The sequence below is a fragment of the Sarcophilus harrisii genome, chromosome 5 (genome assembly GCF_902635505.1).
Source record: "Sarcophilus harrisii chromosome 5, mSarHar1.11, whole genome shotgun sequence".
Taxonomy (NCBI): Eukaryota; Metazoa; Chordata; class Mammalia; order Dasyuromorphia; family Dasyuridae; genus Sarcophilus; species Sarcophilus harrisii.
Window position 1 is genome coordinate 206,347,709 of NC_045430.1, and position 24,463 is coordinate 206,372,171.

A 24,463-nucleotide genomic window follows, 5' to 3' on the forward strand; every position below is an offset into this window, starting at 1 on the left:
GCTGCAGAGTTTTGCTTTAGTATTTGAGATCAATTCATTTGTTTCAGCTGTCGACAAAAGTCAATCTCAGCACAACCAGTCAAAAGCCTTGAATTGATTGCTTTTTATTTCCTGGTGTTTTTCATTATATAAAAATCACATCTCCTGCCTCTTTCCTTCCCCCTGATGCCAAGAGTTTGGAGGAATAATTAGCAAATTTCATGAAATAGGTTCCTGTTTATACTTCTATGGTCAAAGAAAAAAAATATATATATTAAAAGCATCTATTTGTGAATCTTGGGGATGGCAGCAGAACCTGAAAATGGTTCTGGAACCTGATGATGAAATTTAGCAGCTTGCCTTCAAACAGGTAAAGTAAGGTTCTATTATTCTCTACAAGTGAGGCAACAGAATACAAGAAAGGTTAAATTGGCATCATCGACTTTAAGCTCGAAGGAACTGCTAGAGATCTGTTTCAATCCTTTCATCGTACAAATGGAGGAGTGACTCATCCAGAGACCCAGATATGAAGTGGTAGAGCTAGGAAGCAATCCCAGTTCTTTTTACCCCAAATCCTTTTGACCTTTGCATTCTTTTCACAATTCTATGCTACTGAAAGTTTCCAGGAATTGATGATATCTGAACTTTGGTTTTCCTCTTCCTGTGAAGAGTTCCTTTAATTTTATTTCAAAGACATTCTATCTTCATTGAAGTTGTGAGTGTCCAAGAATAAATGATAATGCATTTAAAGTTTCACTCTACTCCATTGTAGCTTAGCATGAACTGGTCACTTCACAGCAGATACCAAGTTCAAATGAACCCAGGTGTGTGCTGGAGTTACCTTGACTTTGGCTTGAGAGCTTAATTTTTATTGTGAGGAGTTTGAACAAAGAAATGGACAAAAGCTACACATTGGTATTTGGTTAAATATCTATATTTAACAAAGTGATGTAGAAAACTTAATGGAGCAAATTAAACAAAAATTATGATCCCAGTTAAACATTTACTATGACACCAATTGGAGAATCTGTAATCAAGATAATTGTCTTAAACTAAGAAATGAATATCCCTCACTACCAAAGTACAAGTAAAATCCATATTCATGAATATGGTTAATTATTCTTTCCTATTGTAGATATTAATTTTTGTTCATAGATGCTGCATGTTATATTGCATTGTTGAATTGGCTGTTCTAATCCAGGCCTTCGAATGAATCTTAGTCTTTACTAGTTATACAGTAATAACTTGCTCCAGTAATTAAGGGGTAGCAAGAAATTATCCTGAAACTAAGAAATTTATCTCACCAATAATTAGATAACTCACATCTCTAAAATGTTTTAATGATAAAAGTTTTTCCTCACAATGACCTGGTGTGAGGTAGGTAAGTCACTTAACCTCCATTTCTTCTTTTCCAAAATGACTTGCAAGGTTACTTACAGTTTTAGATCTGATCTTGTTTTTTACCAATGAGGAAACTGAGCCTCAGAAAAGTTAAATTACCTATCCAAGGTCATACACTGAGAGGAGTAAGGATTTGAATCCTACTCTTCTCATGCCTGGGCCAGTGTATTTCCTATTCAGAAGAACATACCTCTGAGGAATTATGTGGAAGAGTTGGGAGAGGAGGGGAAAACAACATAAATCAAACTTCCCTGAAGAATTGGCAGTTCACTGCTTCCTGTATCTGGATGACCATAAAATACACTAAATAAATACACCAAAATGACTCATTGATTATTGAAATCTACAGGACTTTGGCAGGCTAAGGACTATTAACTCTTAACTTACCTGAAAAGAAATATTATTTCTTCCCTGGGTTAGACATTCAGCTGACTTTAAGGCCCCTTTAATCTTGGAAAGTAAAAACCTGTTCAGGTAGAAGCCTTACCCATCAGGTTGCTTCTAAAGTATATTCTGTTACAGCAGCACAATTGTTTTTTATGATTGTATCCGTCATGCTGTCAAAAAGAAATCTTATCTTCACTCATTACTAAATATACAAAGGGCTGGGATTTCCACTTGGCAAATGTTCCTGTTTACCTGAAGGCTTGATCTCCCTGCCATCTAATAAAGTTCATTTACAGCTATATGCAGGGACAGACCAAACTTTCTAATCCTCAGACTTTGTGATTCCTATGCTGAGTTTTGTGTGAAGCTGGCCAAACTGTCTGTTTATGAAGCAGGAGAAATAGCTCAGAGATGAAGAGCTCTGATGATAGAAATAATCAGAAAGTCTTAAGAGGATGTTTTCCTCTTGTGGAGTTAGCCATCTTCTCTCCTTCCTTTCTCTAGCTTCTTTGTCTTTAAAACCTCAATCTCACTCTCTCTCCTTCCTTCTCCCTTCTCTATACCCCCCCTTTTCCTTTTTTCCTTCCTCTTTCATCTTTCTTTCCTCCCTACTCCCCCTTTCCTGTTTCTCTCTCTCCTTCCTTTCTTCCCCTTCTGTTTCTTTCTCTCCTTCCTCCATCATCTTTCCTCTCCACTTTCCCCCCTTTCTTCTGTCTCTTTTCTTTCCTTCCCTGTTAATCTTTCTTTTCTCCCCATTTCTCTCTGTTTCTTCTATCTTTTCCTCCTTTCTTCCCCACTTTTCTTTCTCCTTCCTCCTTCATCTCTTTCCTTCCCATTTCTCTCTCTTTACTTTGGCCCCCTTCCTTCCCTTCCTTCCTTCTCAAGGGACTGAAGTACTAGCTGTGTTGTGTGATTTTGGGCAGGTCACTTTACTTCCCAATGTTCTAGGAAACGCTCTAAAATTGTAGATTGCAGAAAGGAGTGACCTGCATTGGTAGAGGGGACTTTCTTCACCCTAATGAAGACATAGTTATAGATTCTTCGTCCCTTTTCTTATTTTACATCTATATGCATTTCCCACAAATATAGGAGGGAAGGTCCCATTTTCAACAAACTTGATATGTTAAAAATATGGAATTACAAACTATAAAATAGGGGTGAGTATCTGTTTTTAAAAGGATTATCTAGTTCATAATTTACAGTATTCTTTTAAATAATGAGCTGTTAAGATATGTTTTGATATAATACATCATTTCATTTGCACCTTTGAAAGAACATATCTATAGCATCTCTCAGGAGTTACTTGTTCAGCAAAATATATTCATTTCTAAGAATTGGCACCTTCAGAGAGTGGCAGATAAAATCCTACTGTGCTTCCTGATGAAACTGTGAGCAAGATTTAGTGTGACTCTACCATAATGAGTGTGGTCTTTGAATCAATCTTCCAGAAGTTATGTATCCGACGGACTGTTTTTCTTTCCACGTAGGCTTCTTCAGGGCTCTAAACTTATAACAATGATGCTCATTGCATACAACATTGTCAAAGCTTCTCTTTTTGAAAATTTCCCTGGATGATTTCAGAAAGGCCTGGAGAGACTTACACGAACTGATGCTGAGTGAAACGAGCAGGGCCAAGAGATTATTATATTCTTCAACAATAATACTAGATGATGACTAGTTGTGATGGACCTGGCCATCCTCAGCAATGAGATCAACCAAATCATTTCTAATGGAGCAGTAATGAACTGAACCAGCTACGCCCAGAGAAAGAGCTCTGGGAGATGACTAAAAACCATTACATTGAATTCCCAATCCCTATATTTTTGCCCACCTGCATTTTTGATTTCCTTCACAAGCTAATTGTACAATATTTCAAAGTCTGATTCTATTTGTACAGCAAAATAACGGTTTGGTCATGACAAAAAAAAAACCCAAAACCAAAACAAAACAAAAAAAAAAACAATCCCTATACTCAGAGAGCTTTTATATTCTATTTTATATTTATTTTAATGGAGGTAGAAAACTACATATAGAGTAAAAAAATATGTTTAATAGATAATAAAGAGACTCCAAATCAGATCTTCTAAATCCATTATCCCCTAGTATCTGGAATAAAGGGGAAAAAGTATATGTATTTATCAAGGAATAAATATAGGATTATTATATTATGGTACTCCTAAAAGAATACAGCGGAAACACATAATTCTATTTTTTTCTTGTTTCTCAAAATATTGAATGTTAAATTATATTTCTTGGTGTTTGGTTTGAAATAAATACTTGCGAAAAACTCAAAAAAAGAAAAGAAAATTTCCCTGGAGCCACACAAGAATAACCCTGATTACTACTGAGGACACCTTATATTTGTTCAAAATTTATTTTAAAAAATTGCATCAACCAGTATGACCATCTCCCTTATTCACTAGATTTGCCTCTGAATTATTTGCTGCTATCAAAAAAATTCTGTCTCCAAAGGATGAGTTTTTTGTCATCACAGGATATTCAGAAGAATATTTTAAAGGCTCTAATGGTAATTCAACAAGAGAAATAGTGGATTTCTTGGGTAAACAGTGTCAGGTAGCATCTTTGGAATACATGATCAGTCTCCTATAGTGATTATTTTGAAGAGTGATACTCATTCTCTTCCTTTGCTGAGCTTGTGTTTGTTCTCTATCGCCAGAATCTCACCTGTGTTTTAAATCCGTCCATTCCATTTACTTCAAAGCTTAGCTGAAGCACCACTTTCTATAATTTCCTGACATTCCCCCCATTTCTATTTCCTTTCCTCTCTCTGAGTTACTTTCCTTTTATTTTTGGATATACTTCAATTGTTGTTATTTGTCATCCATTCTTGAAGATGATTATGACATCAGGGAGGTGATGCCATGACATGCAAGTGAATTGGATTTATGTTGGGGAGGGCGGGCTGTGCAAGGTTGCCAATTTCATTTTCTCCTCAGAACTATCTGGGCCCAGTGGCCCTATGTACATGTAGAACCCCCAGTAGAGTGTAAGCTTTCTGGGGCAGCTCAGTGGCCAACTGGATAGAGCACCAATCCTGGAGTTGCGAAAACTTGAGTTCAGATTCAGCTTCAGACACTTAATACTTCAGATACTTGATACTCAATACTTAATGACCCTGGGCAAGTCATTCAACCCTGATTGCTTCCAAAAAAAAAAAAAAAAAAAAAAAAAAAAAAAAAAAAAAAAAAAAAAGAAAAGAAAAAAAAAGAAAAAAATGCAAGCTCTCTGAGATGATGGGCTGTTTCATTTCAGTCTATTGCCAGCAATTCTCACAGTGCCTGGTGCACTACAGTAACCATGTAACCCATATGTATTGATGGATTCTGAGAGTATACATTCTTGTATATTAAAACAAAACAATGAAATCTCACTATGGTATAAATACCTCATATGTATGTATGATATAAGTCAGTTGGTGGTTGTTTTTCATCCTCAAAGAGTACCAAAATGACATCACTATGTTGGAGTCAAAGTACAGCGTTTCCAACTATGACTGATCAAACTAATGTGAGTTTGAAATTTGGATACAAATAATCCATGTGTACATGGGATTTTCTAAATTTATGCATCTCGAGTTTCTTTTGAGCCTAGAACACACCTTCTCTGATGAGGGCACATCATACTGGGTAGTCCTCCCATATACCATAATCAATTCCAAAGTTCTTGAGAGTGTCCTTGTATCCCTTTTCTGATCACCATGTGAGTGCTTGCCATGTGTTAGTTCTCCATAAAACAGTCTTTTAGGAAAATGTACATGACAATCAAACAATATGGCCAGCCCAACAGAATTGCACTCTCTGCAGTAGAGTTTGAATGGTTGGGTTGCATGTGATTCCAATTTTTAAGTAGGCTCCATTTCAGAGTGAATGAGCAGTCACTTCTCCCCAATTTATCATATTTGTTTTCACCCTTTTCCAGCACCTTTACTATGCTAATCATAGAACAAAACAAGAGTGCCTTGCTTAGCTTCTGGGAGGTCAGTGAGAGATTAGCAAGTTTCTGTCCCATTTCCAAGGTCAGCTGCATATCTGGACTGACTACCCTTCATTTCTTCTGATTCTTACAATCTCTGCATTGGTAGGAAACCCTGTAAAGAACTCACTTGCTGACGGAGGAATGCTGTCAATTGACTCATTCTTCCTGTCCTGGTTTACAATAACAATAAAACTCCTCTCTCTGACCTTGACCCAAATTTATATGAACGGTAGTTGTGATCCTTTTGCCATTAGAGAATGTTATGGCTAATATCTATCACCTGGACAATGTTCATTATACACCAGCAGACTGGAAGATTATACCTGTTGCTGGATCTTTTATTCCCAATATAATTCCCAATGTAATTTAAAAAAACACAAAACTTTTCCAGGGGTTATTAGTATAGAAAAAATTATGTGATCTTTACATGTATTTATTCTTTTGATTCTAAAGTCAGTTATTGTTTTCCTAATGCCTCTTTGATGTGCTAAGAACTCCCAGAGATAAACAAATTATTAGATGAGAAGTATCAAAATGGCACAATTGTTTACTTTGTTGATGATTGAAGGGGAACTATGACACATCCATACCATAATTTTTCATTTATTTCCGTTGTGTAATTTCCTTTAGCTTTATTCAGCTGTATAGAAGTAGGAATAGAGGAAGTAGAGGGTGGGAATAATACAAATTTGGAGTTTAGCAAATCATGGGCACCACCAATAGGATCTAGATCTATGAGAATAGAAGGCAGAAGACTATGCAATTGAACTTGTTAACTCTTGTGTTAAGTTTGACAAGGGAAGAAAGAGAGATTAGTGGGGGGTGTAGAGTGGCCTGAGAGGACAGTGAGAGGGATAGAGATTGGAAGTCTGGCAAGGAGCAATAATAGATTTAGGAATAGTGATTGGTGAGATAATAATAGATTATGATCTGATAAAAAGAATTTTTTGCATTTTGATCATTGATGTGGAATGCTTGCAAGTGATGACAAAATTGGCTAGCTGAAGTGGAATTGGTAACTAGATCATAAGAACTGAGGAGACTGAGGAATTGGGAGGTGATTAAGAAGTTCCTTGGTTTAAGGGCAGGAGTTGGGTTACAGAAGACTTAAGAAGCACAATCTAAGTGCACACTGCTTGTTCATTAAACATTTGTTGAATTGAACTATTTGGTGATAGGACCAGGTCTAGAATTTCTTCCTTCTGTCCCCTATTCCAAGTGCTTTTCTCACTGCACTGCCATTTAAAAAATACTTTTAGATATATTATTTCATTAAGTCCTGGTTTTTTGAGACAGGGTAGGTATTTTTTTTAACCAATGAAGAATAGAGAGATTTGAGGCATTTATCCAAAATATATAACTAGAGAGTGGTATTGTTAGGGCTTTCATTTGAGGTATTTAGAGTATATGAAATTTTATGAAGGGATTCATGAACTGAAGGTAATCCTAATAAGTAGTGTGAAGAAGTCAATATGATACGATTTGAGATTACTGGAACTTGGGATTTCACTACTTTCGAGAACTCCCAGATAAGGAAATAATACCCTTTGCTACTTTTAGTCTTAGAGAGTTGCCTAGAAATCACTGTGAAGTAAAGAGATTTGTTCACTCATGTCATTAAATCTGTGTCATGGTAGGACTTGAACAGAGAACTTCCAGCTTCTTAGGTTAACTCTTGCTTTTAAACTACACCATGTTGTCTCATACCTTGTATGTGGTAAGAATTTAATAAATGTTGTAATGATAATAGTTAACATTTATATAGTATTACTACATCCTAGGTGTTCTACAAATATCTCATTTGATTATTATAACAACCCTGGGAGCACTAGGGAGTTTCCTCACACAATAATAGACCTAGGTACTATTATCATCTCCATTTTACAGATGAGGCAAACAGAAATTGACTTGATTGGGGTCACATAGCCAATAAGTGTCTAGATTTGAACTTGGGTTTTCATAACAGCAAATTTTGGTACTCCATCTATTTCATCATCTACTTGCTGAATGAATAAACTAATAAAAGCTCTTTTCATGAAGTCTGCATTATTCTTGTAGTGTGGAAGAAATATATGATCTGGGAAGAACACATTGACAGTGATTAGATTATCCAGACAATGTGTCATGCTGGAAAAAGCGTTTGTTTTTAGAGTCAGACATGACATCTCAAAATCTTTCCTTCAACTCTAACTTGTGACATGACCAAGAAATCCCTCCAACCTTTTCTGTACATGTACATACCTAATTGTTTTCATGGTATTTTATTCCACTAAACCATAAGCTCCCTGAGGGGAGACATGGTTTTTTGCCTTTCTTTGTAGCTCCAGGACTTAGCACAGTGCCTGGCATATAGTTATCATTTAATAAATGCTTTCTGACTTGAATCAACAAATTATTTACCTTCAATGAGATTTAGTTTCTTCCTTTGTAAAATGGGAATAATAATACATCTTTTGTTCAATCCTTTCAACTCTTTGTGACCCCATTTGAGGCTTTCTTGGCAAAGATATTTGTAGAATTTGTCACACAGAGGTTGTTGTGATGATCTAGTAAACCTCAAAGCACCAGATAAGTGTCAGCTATTATTGTCTGATTCAAACCATTAGCAGACACCGTCCCCTCAAAGAAAGCAGGGCCTCAGAGCAAATGGGACCCAGAATTAGTAAGTTTTGATTGGAGGAAGATAAGAGAGAAGTCTGACCCAGACTCTGGCCTTGAGAGGCCCCAGAGAGCCAAAGGAAACAGGAGGCCACTGGATTGAGTGGGATACTTCAAAAGGAAAAAGAGAGGGTGCAAAAGACATCTCCCTTCTTTACTCTTTTGCTGATAGCTAGCTCAACCTGTGACTGTGGCAGTGATCAGTCTAGAGACTGCCCAGCACTTTACCTTAGCTTCTAATATTTAACCTCCACTCCCTACCTTCCCACCCCTGGAATGTTTAAGATCAAGGTATTTAAAACTAGAGGGGAACTTTCAAGTCAACTAGTCTAGCCCTCTTATTTTACTGATAAATAAACTGAGGCCCAGAGAGGTGAAATACATTGCTTAAAGTCACAAAGGTGGCAATCAGCAGAGTTGGGATTTGATCTCAGTCCTCTAAACTCAGACTTTTAGAATAGAAACTTTAGAGATCACCCTCTGCTCAGTGCATTAATACATTGTACAACATCCCCAAGTGGTTATCTAGCCTCTCCTTAAGCACTCCTGTGGCACAGAAGTCACTTCCTAATTTAGTCCTCGACTTAGTTCTTGAGAGTATTTTTAAACTTGGAAGACTCAGAGGAAATTCTTGCTATCACTCACTAGCTCTAATGTTTTATTGAGAATTTTAATTTTTTTTTTAATATCACATTTACTTTCTAATTCTGTTCTTTCCTCCAACTTTCCTTATAACAAAGAAAACCAATTAAACCCAACTGGGACTAATACCTCTGATGGCACATCCCATCCCGTAGCCATAGCACCCCAACTCTCTACCTAAAAGACTCAAGGGCTGTACATTTTTTTGGGCATTGCCATAGAGCCATTCATTAAGCCCCACCTTAGACATATGGGGAGGTCCCTTGAGTGCATCGGGGCCAGATGACTTCCTAGAAGTGCTTACATATCCTGAGTCATTCATTGTAGGCCCATGCCCAATGTCAATAATGGCTCCTATGGCATGTCACCAGTCACCTTCTCTGACCCCACATTCCTTTCACTCACCTTCTGCTTTTGATCTCTGAACCACCTCTCCATCCAAAATGTGGTTCGCCCACAGGGAAACACGCAGCCCATCTCGGCAGAGGTGGGTAACTCTTTTGTGTGGGGTGGTATGCAAGATATTTCAGACCAGTCACTGTAACTCATGCCAACAGCTTCCTCTTTGCTACTTCCTTTAAAAACACTCTGTTGGGCTTTGGCATGGTTTCCCTGAAACACATGCTGGCTATTAATGATTAACCAGTAGAGTTTCTAGGTGTTCCCTCTATGTAGGTTTCTAAGTCCTTTATTCATTCCCTTCCCCATTCTCAAAGTGAGCTGAAATAGCTTAACTTCCTGAAAGTAATCTCAGACCACACTGGAGCTTTGCTGTAACATGCCAAGAGATAGTATACCATTCCTATATGTCAGATCTGCCCAAAGAAAATTGAGTAAGTTCCTGGCAGGTGGGTGCCTTGTGTGGCTCCCCAAAGAGAATTAGAGAGAGACGCAACTCTAGCTGTTTGCCACTGATGTGTCTTTTTAATGGTCTGTGTAAATTGATATTAATATCATTTTCTTTATATAATCAGGTGATAAAGTAGACAGAGAACTGGATTTAGAATCAGGAAAACCTGAAGTCAAAGTCTGTTTCAGACTTTGTACTAGCTGTGTGATCCTCAGCAAGTAACTGCTCTTGGCCCCAGTGTTCTCATCTGTAAAATGGGAATAATAATAATAATAATAATAGTTTTTAATTCCAGAATTGTTGTGAAGTTAAAATGAGAAGTCATATAAAACACTTTAATCTTTAAAATGTTGTCGTTTTCATATCGTAGAATCTTGAAGTTGCATGGGACCTTAGGATTTGTTTTTCAACTTCTACCCAAATTGTGAATTCTGTTTTTAACCCTGAGAAGTCATCACCCAGTCTCCTCTTAAAGATCCTTAGTATTAAGTATCTCCCATTTTCCTCATTCCATTCTCAAAATTAATATTTAACTATTCCAATTCTTTAAAATTTTTTTTTAAAAATTTGAGTTCCAAATTCTCTCCTCCCTCTTCTCTCACCTCCTAATTGAGAAAGCAAGCAATTTGACATAGGTTGTACATGTGTAGTCATGCAAAGTAAGTCCACCATTTTTGGACAGTTATAATTGTTAAGAATTTTTCTGTTATATTGCTCTAAAGTCTGTTTTCCTATACCTCTCACCTACTGTGCTAGCTATAGTAAGATTTGTTCTATCCTCTGGGGACAAGTAGAAAAAGCTCAATCACTCTTATGGAGTGATTAATACTACTGACCTCATGTATTGTGTTCAGTTTTGAGTACCTTACTACTGATAAACTGGAAACTATTCATAACAACCTTCTGCACTTTATTATAGGATAGTGAAAAGCTTTGAGTCCATAGCATAAAAAATGAGTTGAAGGAACTGGACCTGTTTAGCATGGAGGAAAGAAAGCTTAGGGGAACACCGAGTATTTAAGTGACTGTCAAGTGGAGGAGAGACTAGACTTGTTGTCCTTCACATTGTGGAATCCAACCATAGGCAATGGGTAGAAGTTGCAAAGAGACCAACTTAGGCTTGATGCAGGAAAAAACTTTCTAATAATTAATCACTGCTTACCCAAAGTGAAATGCCTTGTCTTGAGAGATAGCAAGTGCTTCTTCCTTGGAGATCTTTAGAGACTGGACAGTCACCTATTGGGTAAGCTCCAGCAAGAATTTCTTTTATGTATAAGTTAGCCTATTGAAGCCATTTTCAATTCTTAAAGTCTATTCTTCCACATGACAACCTTTCAAATATTTGAAGACAGCTATTATATACTTCCCACCAGCTGTCTTATCCCTTGAAGTTAAATATCTTGAGATCTTTCAACCCATTCTTATATAGCATGGTTTGGATTTACATCATCATCCTCTGGATGTAGGATGTTCCTTTAAAATGTGATATTCAGGATTCAACATGGAACTTTAGACAGAATCTGTGTCTTTCTTGGGTCCTTGCCTTCCTGCCACACTTTGACTAAGTAGAAATCTTATTGGGGTGGGCTACTAGGTTGTTTAGTTTGAGGATGTAAGCTGCTTGAGGACTTCTGGCTTTATTACTTAGGACTTTTGTTGATTCTTAGGAACTTTATCAACTCTTAAAATCTCACAAGGCTCCATGATATAGGAAAGTGAGTCCTAGGCTTAGATGGAAAAAGGCTTGAATTGGGTCCAATACTTAATAAATTGTGTGTCTATGGTCAAGTTACTTAAGTCCTATCAATCTAAGTTTTTTAATCTTTAAAAGAGGAATAACATTTGCACTATCTTCTTCACATACCTGTTTTAAGGAAAGTATTTTGTAAATTTTAATGTACTATGTAAGGGTGAATTATTATTCTAATTTTATTATCACAATTCTATCTTTTTCTCATCCCTTTTTTGGTAGCATTCAGACAGACATGAACCAAGGGGAAGTCATTATCTTGCTATTATTCTTATATAGTGAATGTTCTTAGGGCTCAATATAAGTGGTAAAATTACTATGGTTTGGAATTGAATAAAAGTGTCATGTTGTAAGTTGTTCTTTAGAATCACTAAGAACAACCTTGGGATAAGTCCAACAGTGGACAGGGTAATGGGAAAGATACCTATCTTTTTCTGTTCCCACATTATTTTAGTATTTTCTACTAAGTCTCTATACTTTGTTTAGGGATTCTCGGGTTCTACTACAGCTATGTTATGATTTTCCTTTGTCATGATATTATGATAGTGAGATGATGTGTGATGATAGTGACCTTCTGATGTGAAATTCTGGTCATCAGATGATATCTTTCTAAGTATCTGGTAGAAGCTAAAATTTTAAAACCTCCAGTGATGTTGCAGTTATTACTACTTCATTGCATAATTTGCATTGATCGATAGGTCTGGGCTTCTTAAGCTCAGATAATCTTTATAACTTTTTAAAGGTAATGACTTGACACTGAATCCCATTTATGAGCTTTTTGTTTCAAAAAAACATACCTGCACGATTTAGTGATTTGTTCAACAGTTCTTTGTTGGTTGACCATGATGTTACCTATGAAATTCCTTTTGATTCCATTCTTGGATCTTAGTTCTTACTTGGACTTCATTTGGACATAAATTACTTTCTATTACATTTAATAAGTTCAATGGCCTATAGCTGTTGGCAACTTTTACTATTGTATTGTGAAGTCAGTTCTATTCATTCCAAATGTAGTTCTGTAAAATTTTAAGATATTTTATCGTGTGTTCCAAGAACACTTGTCAATCTTACTTTATTAGAAAATGTTAATCTTTTTATAGCTGCCTTAGGGGAATGAAGTCTATGTTTCTTTAAAATTGTATGTTTTTTTTTTAACTGTTGTCCATTTAATCATACTAAAGTGTGTGTGTGGGGGTATTGAGGGGGTTGGTATACATAGCTGTTAATTCCTCTAAATGTATTCTTCCAGGTAAATTCTAACTTCAGGATGCCAGTCAGTCTCTTAACATGCACAATGTTTGCTCTCTCCTTGTCATTATTCCATAAAATGAAATACATATTCAATATGCTTTTCAGTGGATTAATATGACTTGATTCTATATATGTATATCAAATGACTAGGACAGTGTTAAGCATTTTGAAGATAGGAATTTTCTTACCTTCTCTCCCTTCCCTCTCTTTGTAAACTTTGTAAATGCTAGCTTATTGTCATTTTATTGTTATATGATGTTATATTCTATGTCGTTAGGCACCTTGTTATATGATGTTATATTCTATGTCGTTAGGCACCTCATTTAACCTTGCTGGGCTCTGCTTTCCTCATCTTTCAAAAGAGAAGGCTGTACTAGATGGCCCTAGAAATAATTTCCAACTTAAGGTCTTTGATCTCCTTTATTCTAGTATGTGATTATGTCACTCCTTTCCTTGTCAAGACCAGTCCTTCTATACACACCCTTCTTCCTATCCCTTTCAGTCTTTTTCAGCAGATTACATCCCACTATCACCATCACTTTCTCTCTAATCATTCATTTCTGTCTATCTCCTGATTCCTTTCATGTTGCCTATAAATACACCCATGTCTCTCCTATCCTTAAAAAGCCTTCACTCTATCCTACCATTTACAATGGCTATCATTTTTCATACCCTTTTCAGCTAACCACTTGAAGAACCCTCTCCATTATTCTACTTCCTCTAGCTTGTCTGCAATCTTATTTCTCACCTCATTCAAATTAAACTTATCCCTTTAAAACTTGCAATGATTTCCTCATTATCAAATCGAATATCCTTTTCTGAGAGGTCATCATACTTGATTTCTTTATCCTTCTCTTCTCCTCGATACTCTGTTCTCTCTGTTTTCATGGTTCTAATCTCCTTTGAGTCTTTCTATTTGTCCGACCCCATCTTTGTTGGATCTTCATCTATGTCATTCCCATTAATTGTAGATATCTCCCAAGGCTTTTTCCTTGGCCCCTTTCTCTTTTTTTCTTCACTATCTCATTTGGTGATCTTAGCTTTTGTGAATTTGATGATCATTTCTGCTAATGAATTTCAGATCTTATAGAATCCTAGTCTATCTCCTGAGTTCTGATCCTACATTATCAACTGCTCATGGGACATTTTGAGCTGGATGGGCTGCATTTATCTCAAATTCATCCCGATTCTCAATAAAGAATTCACTATCTTTCTCTCAAAATTCATTTTGATTATGAACTTGTCTGCTATTGTAATCTTAATGTCATATTTGATTTCTCATTCTCCTTCATCCCATATATCTAACAAATTGCCAAATTTTGTCATTTCTCCCCTTATGATATTCCTCAAATATATTATCATAACTACTCATCCAACCAAAACTTTATTTCAGATACTTAACACTTCAAAGCTGGACTATTATATTTTTCTCTTAATTGATTTCCCAAATCTTTGCTCATTCCAATCCATCCTCCATAAAGCAAGCAAAGAAATTTTCCTAAAGCATTTCTTGTGGTTACTGTTCAGTTGTTTTTCCAGTTGTGTCCAACTTTTTGTGACCCCATTTGTGGTTTTCTTGGCAACTTTATATTCCCAGTCAATAAACTCCAGTGTTCTCCTATTATCTCTATGATCAAAATAAAACTCTTTGAGCATTTAAAATTCTTTACAAGCTAGTAATTTTCTACCCTTCCAGTCTTCTCACATATTCTTCCTCTGTATTCTGTGGACTACTCATACCTGACTACTTGTTTCTTACATGATACATCAAATCCCCTCTTTGTACCTTTTTTGAGCTGTCCTCTATGCTGGTACATTCTCTTTCTTCAACCCCACATCTTAGAATCCTTGGCCTCCTTCAAGACTCGGCTCAAATGCCAGAACTGCCAGTGCCATCCTCTCAAAAGTTTGTTTCTTATACTCTGTGCCTTGTATGTACTTATCTATAAACACATCTTATGTCTCACATTTGAAAGTAAGCTATGGGGACAGCTAGTTGTTGCAGTGGATAGAGCACCAGCCCTGAAGCAAGGGGAACTTGAGTTCAAATCTGATCTCAGACACTTACCACTTCCTAGCTGTGTGACCCTGGGCAAGTCACTTAACTCCAATTGCCTCAGCAAAAAAAAGAAAAAAGAAAGTAAGCTATGTAAGGGTAAGGACTATTTTTATTTTTTCTTAGTATTCTTGTACTTAGCTCATTATGGGGCACAGAGGATACATTTGGTGGATTGTTGAGGGAACCAGGAACCCCTTCTATCTCTCCGGTTTTATACACTCAGAAGGCAGGCCCTGGTCTCTACTGAAGTCCCCGATACCATGGTGCAGTGACCATATAAGCTATTTAGATATGCTTGTGGAATTGAATTGAAATTCTTGTTTTCTCCTCACCCTTATCCTTACAATCCCTAGTAAATCTTCAGGAGACATTCTCTTGGATATTTCAACCTGAGTCTTGGCATAAATATAACCACAGGATTTATCTTTCTAGGCGCTCATATCCTTAAACAGACAACCCAGATAAATAAAGTCTAGTGAAAGGAAGCTAAAATGACCAGAAAAATTGGGTGAAAGAATGGAGTTTTGCTATATGGGGATAGACTTAAAAGAGAAAGAAAAATAAAGATCGTAAGATAAGACTTTTAAATCATTAAGAATGGAAGGAAACTTAGTTATCAGACCTAAGAATAGTTCTACTAGAAAGTATTTCTTGCATTTTGGAAAAAAAAACCCTGGGCTTATTTTCCCCTAGAGGTACAAACTTTAAACAGAAATCTGTTGGAGAAGAGTTGAGATAAACTAATGAATGACAGATCCTTAATGGAGTATTAAAAGAAATTAAAATGTTAGAGATATGTTCTTAATCTTTGAATTTGATGACCAGATAGACAAAATGGACTTTCCCAAATTGTAGGTTTGGATACCCTAGTTAAAATACTAGGAAGCAAGAACTGTGAGACTAACATATTGTAGCAATTCTTATATTCTGTTAAAAAGGAAGGGATTGAGGCTGAATCATCCTAACATTATATAAATACAATGTTTCAAAGTTTGCAAATAATTTTAGATACATTGTCATTTGAGGACAACAACCCTGTAAAATAGGTATTATAGACATTATTATTCTCATTTTACAAATTATAAAACTGACGCTGAGAGGGATTAAGTGAATGTTCCATGACTACACAGCTGGTACAGGAGGTAGGATTTCATAAGATCATAAGAGTTTACAGAGCAGGAAGGGATCTTGGAGATCAGTGAATTTGACTATCATTTTAAAAGCCTGCAAGAGGCTTTTAATCACTTGTTCATAATCACTCTAGTAAGTCCCTGGGGCAGGATTTGAATCCAAATCTTTTTGACTTCAAGTCTAGAGTTTTATCCACCCTGCCATATTGTTTCCCCAGTCATTATTCTTATTTCCTGTGCCATGCTGATATTATCAATCAGCTTCCTTCTATCTCTAAAGTAGAATGATTCCCTAAAGAAAAATAGGTGCAAGGCAACTGTACAGAGCGTAAGCAAATATTTGCAACTTATCTTTCAGAAGTAAGCAGTAAGGTCAGCATCTGGGGCAGCTCTAGGCCGAGATGCTTCAGAAACCTCAGGTGGGGAGATTCTCTTGGGCATTAATTTCCGACATTCTTTTATTTCTCACCAGATGCTGAAATATTTCATGGCTGAAAGCTCCTCGGTGCTCCTTTTAACTGCTGCTCCTCTCTCTTTATGAATTCTCTAAGCCAGAGGTTATATAAATCTTCTCCATATTTCTGCCTCGTCTTTATTTTCTGTCATTGGGGAAAGGACTGCCTGAGATAATAGGGAACTACTAAATCTTGGCAACAGAAACCTGAGCGTGGAATCCCAAGGGCCTGAGCCACAGGTCTATAGCTCCAGGTCCAGAAACATCTCCTTGAGAAATCTTAGTCTGTTTTCCTTTTTTTATAAGATGGTGGCTCCATGTCCAGAGGAAATGCCAAAAGTTCAGTCCTTCTTTGGAGGATGCTATCTTCAATATGGAGGTCAGTCAATGCCAGTAGGACACAGTTCTCTTATAGAGCAAAGATTGTGGTTTCTCCATCCCTGATCCCTTAATTATCATGGAGACAAAAGCAGACTGTTACAGTCGAGGAAAGATGTAAAGAATAGTTTTCTAATCTTGAATCAAATATGGACACCTAGGTAGCATTGTGGTTCGAGTGCTGGCCTTGGAATCAGGTAGTCCTGAAGTCAAATCTTGACTTAAATATTTACTAATTATCATATAACCCTTCATTATAAAATGGGACTACTAATCATAAATGAGATAAGGTTTGTAAAATGTTTTACATATTTTAATGTCTATAAAAATGCTAGCTAATATTATTATTAACCAGAAAACCCCAAGATCTAAAGCTATTGGAAGCATTTTCTCCTGATATCAAAGTATATGGTAGGCTCTCCCCAAAAAGAGAAACTTCAGAAGGGTAAGGATGACTTGGGGTGATGGGAAGTGGGGGTAGGGATGGTGGGGAATGGTTGGGGTGGTGTGTCAGGCTCAATGATTTTGAAATGGCCAAAGCAAGGGTCTTGACCAGATAGAAAAATACATTTCTCCCAGCACATGCCTGGCAGACCAGAGAAAACTTGGCCCCACTTGCCTCTTCTCCAGAGTTTATGTCACTCTGATGATTTGTTAGTAAGTTCTTCCTGTAGAGGGTATTCATTTCCAGACCATCAATCCCGTCCTTTGACTAATTAACATCACTTTGCTTTTATGAGGTTGAGCTTTCGTTAGCTGGATTTCAGCCATTTCTTCCCCAGGTCATCCCTTATTAGAGGCCCTAGTATGTCTAGGTGTTCTGAGTCCGGGGGGAGAGACACACAGAGAGAGGTGGGCCACTTCAGTGATGGAGAGATTGCCTACATCGTATATCAGTTTTTTTGAGAAGAGCAATGCAGGTGGATGACAGCACCATGTTCAATGGTGATTGTCCTTCAACCCCATACACGCTTTTTAGGGTCTTTATAAAATGACTTCAACAGATTTTCCTGACAACTAAAGATATATACTTTCCATGCTATGCATTTAAAATTCTTTTCCACTATCCCAAAGATATTTCTACATATACTCTTCCACTCCCAATTTAAATATCAATTCTTTTTTCTTCCTGATCTCTCAGCCTCTTTCTGGCTCTAAAAATCCAATAACATTCCTTTGTAATTATTGAGTTCTATTATTCTCAGAGCCCTGTTGTGGGTTTCATTTCAGGATTTTAGTGTTGAAAGGACCTTGGGAATCATCTAGGTCAATCCTTTATTTTACTGATAAGGAAACTGTGAAATGAATTGATTTTACCCAAAGTTCCTAGACAGGACCAAGGTTCAAATCTCTTCTTTGTCAACACCCAAGTGACTTTTTTTTTTTAAAGCAATTCTCTGAACTTTAGATAGCACGTATATAAAATGAGGGGTTTTGGACTAGATGGACCCTTAGGTGACTTGTACCCCCAAATCTATAAGCCTATGATCTCCAACTAGAAAACTTAGGGGTAAAGGCTGGTCACAATTTTTTTCCCCTTAAAATTGTACCTTTGGCATGTTTAAGTCTCAAGATTCCATGTAGTCAATTCTCAGTGATGCCATGCAATGATTCTCTACTCACTCTGTACCTGGGAGGGTTTTAATGTTCATCCCAAACCAAGTCTAATACTTTCTCCTGACCCACAGGGACTTTAGGACCCAACAGAATTTATAATCATTCATCACAATAGGTTATCCTTATTATTAAGATTATATGGTTGGTTCATATTTAAGAGCATTTGGCGATCCTACAATGTAGCTCATTTTATGTTTGTACAAAATAGATGTATCCTAGTTGTTTTGTGGAGAGCATGGTGGTATATTCTCTGATAAAGTAAGCCTTATCTGCCAAGTTATTTGTTAGGATACTTAATAGTTGAACATTTTTGTAATTTTTTTTTAGTGTAAAAACTAACACTTTTGAAGTGTACTAAGGTTTACAAACTGCTCTCCCCACAACCATTTGAGGTAGGTAGAGCAAATATTATTTGTGCTTTACAGATGAGCTTCAGAAGTTAAATGATTTGTTGAAGGACATAAAGATAACTTGAGAGACAATTCCAACCCAAGTCTTACTCAAAGACCAGTGTTCTCTCCATCATAGAGCACTGCCACTCTATAAATTGATCAATACTTTTCATCTCTTATGAAAATTCTTGTTCTGGAGCTGAGAAGCCCTTTGACATTGGGGTCTACTTATGTTCTTTGTATTCCTGGCTATCTCATGGAGTGACTTTCATATAGTAGGTTCTGAATATATATTTGCATTGATTGGGCGTAATTGAGAGGTCCTCTCTTTTGCTCAACCAAAGATTAGTTTTAGAGAAGATGAGTGAACCGTGGTGACATAGGAAGAACAATGACAAGGTCTGGAGTTGCAGTCAGTCTACCCAGTCAGAGCAAATAAGAAGCTTTGCCTGTGCACAGTAAAAAGGAATATAGGTTTTGTTATTATACTTCTCAGATTTAATCAGTTCATTCCAATGAAATAAACATTTATGAGTTATTTACAAATTTAAGGCACTGTCTATGTACTGGAAATAAAAAGATGGGAAATGACACCATTTCTGCTCCTGAGGAACTTATTGTCTCTCAGTAAGGGTCTGATGATGATGCCATCTTGCTGGTTTTGAAATTTTGCCTTCTGTGTCTATTTTTTGGCTTAGATGGTCCTCAATGATTGGAGTGTGCTTCTTCGGTGTCTTGACTACTTAGAAGTCCTAGCATCATTTAAGTCTTACTTCACATGCCACTTTTCTTGTCAAATTGTGTTCTATTTGTTTATTTGTATAGATTATAAGCTCCTTGAGGTCACAAACTGTTTCTCATTTTGTGTTTGCATTTATCCCAGCACTTAGTACAATGCCTTATACATGACAAGGAGTGAGACTGGACTCGTGGTTTCTTTGATATTTTGTTATTGTATTGTCTACTAATGTAGATCTTATTATTTTGTATATTTGACTAGAACACCGAGATGTCAAGTGATTTTTTCCCCCCAGGGTCATACAGATATGTTAGAGATTGTCAAATCTTATTGACTCCAAAACTCTGTCACATTACCACTTGCATATAGTAGGTACTTAATAAATGCTAACTGGATGATGAATGAAGAGGAGGAGACACAGGTAAGAACCACTTTTTAGTGAGGTTTCTAGGTGATGAAATGGGTAAAGACCTGGACATGGAGTCAGGAAGACCTGAGTTCAAATTCTGTCTCAGATACTAGCTGGGTAAATCACTTAAGTCTCTATTTGCCTCAGTTTCTTCAACAATAAAATGGAGCCTCTATTATAGCACCTCTCTTCCAAGGTTGTATGAACAAAAAATGAGATAATATTTATAAAGTACTTTGCAAATTTTGAAGTACTATAAAAATGCTACTTATTATTAATGGTTTTTTTTTTTTTGCAAAGGCAATTGGCATTAAGTGACTTGTCTAGGGCTGTGTGACTCTCGAGTAGTTTGTCATACAGCTAGGAAGCGTTAAGATCTGAACTCAGATCCTCCTGACTTTAGGGCTGGTATTCTATCCACTGTAATGCTATCTATCTATCTAGCTGCTCCATTAATAGTATTTTTGAAAGAACGAGTACAATGGTATGTGTGCATAATTAAAATTATAATTACTGTCTTGTTTTTGAGGGTTATGTGAAATCTTGTGCCAAAAAACCAGAAATATTATAGTCTATAAATTAGAATTTGACAGCAAGTTTCAGGAGTTTATTACTGGATTTGACAGCAACTGGTGAATACAGGTAGGAAGTGTTGCATGGTGAATTAGGTAGGAGGTCTGTGGGAAATCTGGATTGTCTGATTCATTTTGGAAGGTTTGTATTCTGAAGATTTGCCACCATTTTACACTGCATCAGACATGTCTAGCTTATTGTTGGTGTTCAATATATATTAAATATTAATAACAAGGATAATAATCATGATAATAACTATATGTTCCAGACCTCACTGTTTTGGCATAGTCACTGTTATGATTTATTGGGTCTCTTAGGCATTGTCTAGCATACCAAGTTATTAAAACCTGCCAACCTACCTTTAGAGGTATTTTACAAGCTAGTGCTGCAATGCATCCCTTTGTGTTTGGACGATTTCCTGGAAGAACCAAGGATTTGGGAATACCTCTCATTGAGCTTGATGGGAATCCAGCTCATAGAGGGAACCTAAGGTTGCTTGCATCTGCAGAAACTTTCCTTGCCCTGAGATCTGGCTAATGGAATGAATTAGTGCTCCCAGGCCACTTCTTCCCATGCCGTATTGTAGAGTCCAAACCACAATCTTTCTCTAGCTAACACTTTGGATACTTGTCATTAGACATGTTAGATCTTCTCAGTTTTAAGAACCAAATAGTCTTGTTAATAGAAGCTTCTTTAATTTGGTCTTCCCCTGATTTTCCTAGATCAATGACATGGCATATAACAGGATTCTAACAAATTGCATTTACTTTCATTTTACTAATCTCGAAATTGAGGAGAGAAATATCGTGACAGAAGGGATAGACAATTAGTCTTGGAGTTGGGAAAACCTGGGCTTAAGACCTGCCTCTGACATATATCTCTTGGGTGACCCTGTAAGTCCTTGGAAAACTCTTTAAGACTATATTAAGCAGTTGTAGTTCTATATTGATTGAGAAAGTTTCCTTATTGGGAATTTTTCTACCAATAAAATCACAGGTCCATTCTCAAACCATCCAAAATTGAAAAAAAATGCTTTTCTCCCAACAATCCTATTAGAATGATCATAATTATGTTATCTGTCCTATTTAATTGAAGAAGAACCTGAAGTTTAGAATGCTAAAGGGACTTGCCTATGGTCCTATGCTGAGAGGTACAAAGGTTGTGCTTTGAATCCAGGGCTTAGACTCCAAGTCCTGTGCTCTTTCCCCTATGTCCTTAGACTCCAAGTCCTGTGCTCTTTCCCCTATGTCAGGCTGTATCCTTGTCTTGAATTTACTTTGTGGGGTTGTTAGTTCTTGAGTAGTTTGTATCATATCGTCTTCTCCCTGCAACTGCCTTCTTCCTTATAGGCAGCTCTTATTTTTCCAGTATTCTTACACTTTATTCCCCAAAATGTATTCTTTGAATCCGATTTTGCTGGCTTTCTGGTTGTTCCACGAACAAGACATGCCCTTGGCTCCCAGCATTCTCTCTGGCTGTCTCTTTCATTCTGACAACTTATGTCTTTGGTTTCCTTTAAACCTCCATTAAAATCTTTCCTCCTACTCCTTTTAATTCCAGTGCCTTTCCTCTGGTAATAATTTTCATTTATCTTGTATATAGTTTGCTTTGTATATATTTGTTTTCATGTTGTCTCCCCTATTAGATTATCAGCTGTGTGAAGGCAGGAACTGTTTTTTTTTTAAATCTAGTTTCATATAACCAAAGTTTATTTAGCATGGTGCCTGGCACATAGTAGGCACTTAATAATATTTATTGACTTGAATAGATGATGTAAAGGACAGATCACTGGTCTTGTAGTTAGGAAGACTGATTTCAAATCTGACCTCAGACACTTACTAATTATGTGATCCTGGGTAGGTTACTTAACTTTGTTTGCTTCAGTTTCCCCACCTGTAAAATGAAGATAATAATGATATCTAACTTGAATTATTGTGTTTATGATATTTATGAAAAGTACTTAGTACAGTATCCAGCATCTAGCAGGTGCTATACAAATGCTTATTTCCTCTTTGACCCACTTTTGACCTGTTGCTTAAAGTACAGCACTGATAAGACCAAGATTGTGGATCTGCACACTCTGTATTGACAAAAGTACTGTTTTATCATCCCCATCTTGCTGATGAGAAATCTGAAACATAGATTCTATCCCCTTAATCCATCCAGAGTTCCACAAATACTTGTTATTGCTCACAAGGAATACTGAGCAGAGAGTTTCCAGGCAAAAACAATCTCTAAGAGTGAAAATTGATTCCCTACAATAATTCATACCCTATGATGATGGGTCAGTAACAACATTTGGGATGTGCAAATGGATAGTATATTTTGATTCTTTCTTTTATTCATTGGAAAGTTCCTAGATAAGCTCCTTTAGAATAAAAAAGGAAGAAAGAATGTTATTTTCTTTTCTTCCTTCCCTTCTTCTCTTTCTCCTAAGAAGTTCCCTTTCCTCAGGTTAGCACCTATCTTTTTAAATAATTCTTCCTACCTAAGACAGGAGAAGGCAAAATGACTTTCATCTTAAAGGGACTAAAAGATGTAGTCTATATAGACTAGATACAGTCTATATATAGACTATATCTTTTCTTCCTATGAAGAGCCACTTGGGCACACTAAGTATTTTTACAGGTTTTTGTGAGCTCTCTATTCTGTTTCCATTTCCCCCACCACCATTCATCTTTTCTGGAATACATTAGGAGAATCTCCAGAATTGTGTGCTATCACACAGAGATTAAACAATTGCCTTTACATTCCAGTGCTTTCTTACCCTATGGTCACGTCAACGCTACTGTAGTTCTGACTGGGATGTTCCAGTCCAATAGCTTTCCATTCTGTCCACTATTCCCCTTTACATATTGCACCGCCTCATTGAAATGTAAGCTTCTTGAAGCCAGGAATGCCTTTGCTTTTCATATTTGCATTCCCAGTCCTTAGCATAGTGTTTTGCTTATAATCAATGTATCATGAATATTTTTTCATTCATTTATTTAGTCATTCATTAGTCTAACTGCATCCAAGAGGGTGTGGGATAGACTAATTTTTTACCATCAGCCATGAAAACCTATGTACTAGGAATACCCAGGATCATGGAATTTCCTTGGAGTGTCTCTCTCTCTCCCTACCTTTCACTACCTGGAGATGACTACATCTAGTGACACAAAATTGGGAGCAATAACTAACATATCAGGTGACTGAGTCCGGATCCAAAAGGATCTTGACAGGATAGAGAATAAAGCTAAATGTAATATGATTAAATCCAATAGGGACAAAGGTAAAGTCCTGCACTTGGGTACAAAAAAAATCGTCTCCATAAGATGAGAGGAGGCACATAGAAACAGAAATTGTTTTCCAAAAGACAAATATTTCAATGGACTGAAAATTCATCAGAAGTTGGCAGTGTGATGATGAAGCAGCCAAAACAAGCTAATGTGGTCTTGATCTGTACAGAAGGGCCTGGCTCACAGGAATAGGCAAATATGATAGTCCTACTGTACTCTGCCCTCAGCACACCTAATCTGAAATATTGTGTTTGTTCTGGGTGCCACAGTTTTAAAAAGACATTGATAAGTTTTGGAGGGTGTCCAGAGGAGGACAGCTAGGATGGGGAAACCTTGCCTTGAGAACATGATGAATGAAGATTATTAGAAAGAACTGGACAAGCAAAGAAGAGAATACTCAGGAAGGGTATGATAACCAAGTCCTTGTATTTGAAGGGTTGTCACGTGAAGAAAAGATTATATTTATTCTGTTAGTTTCAGAGGGCAGAGCCAGGAACAATGGGTAGAAGTTGCAAAGAGA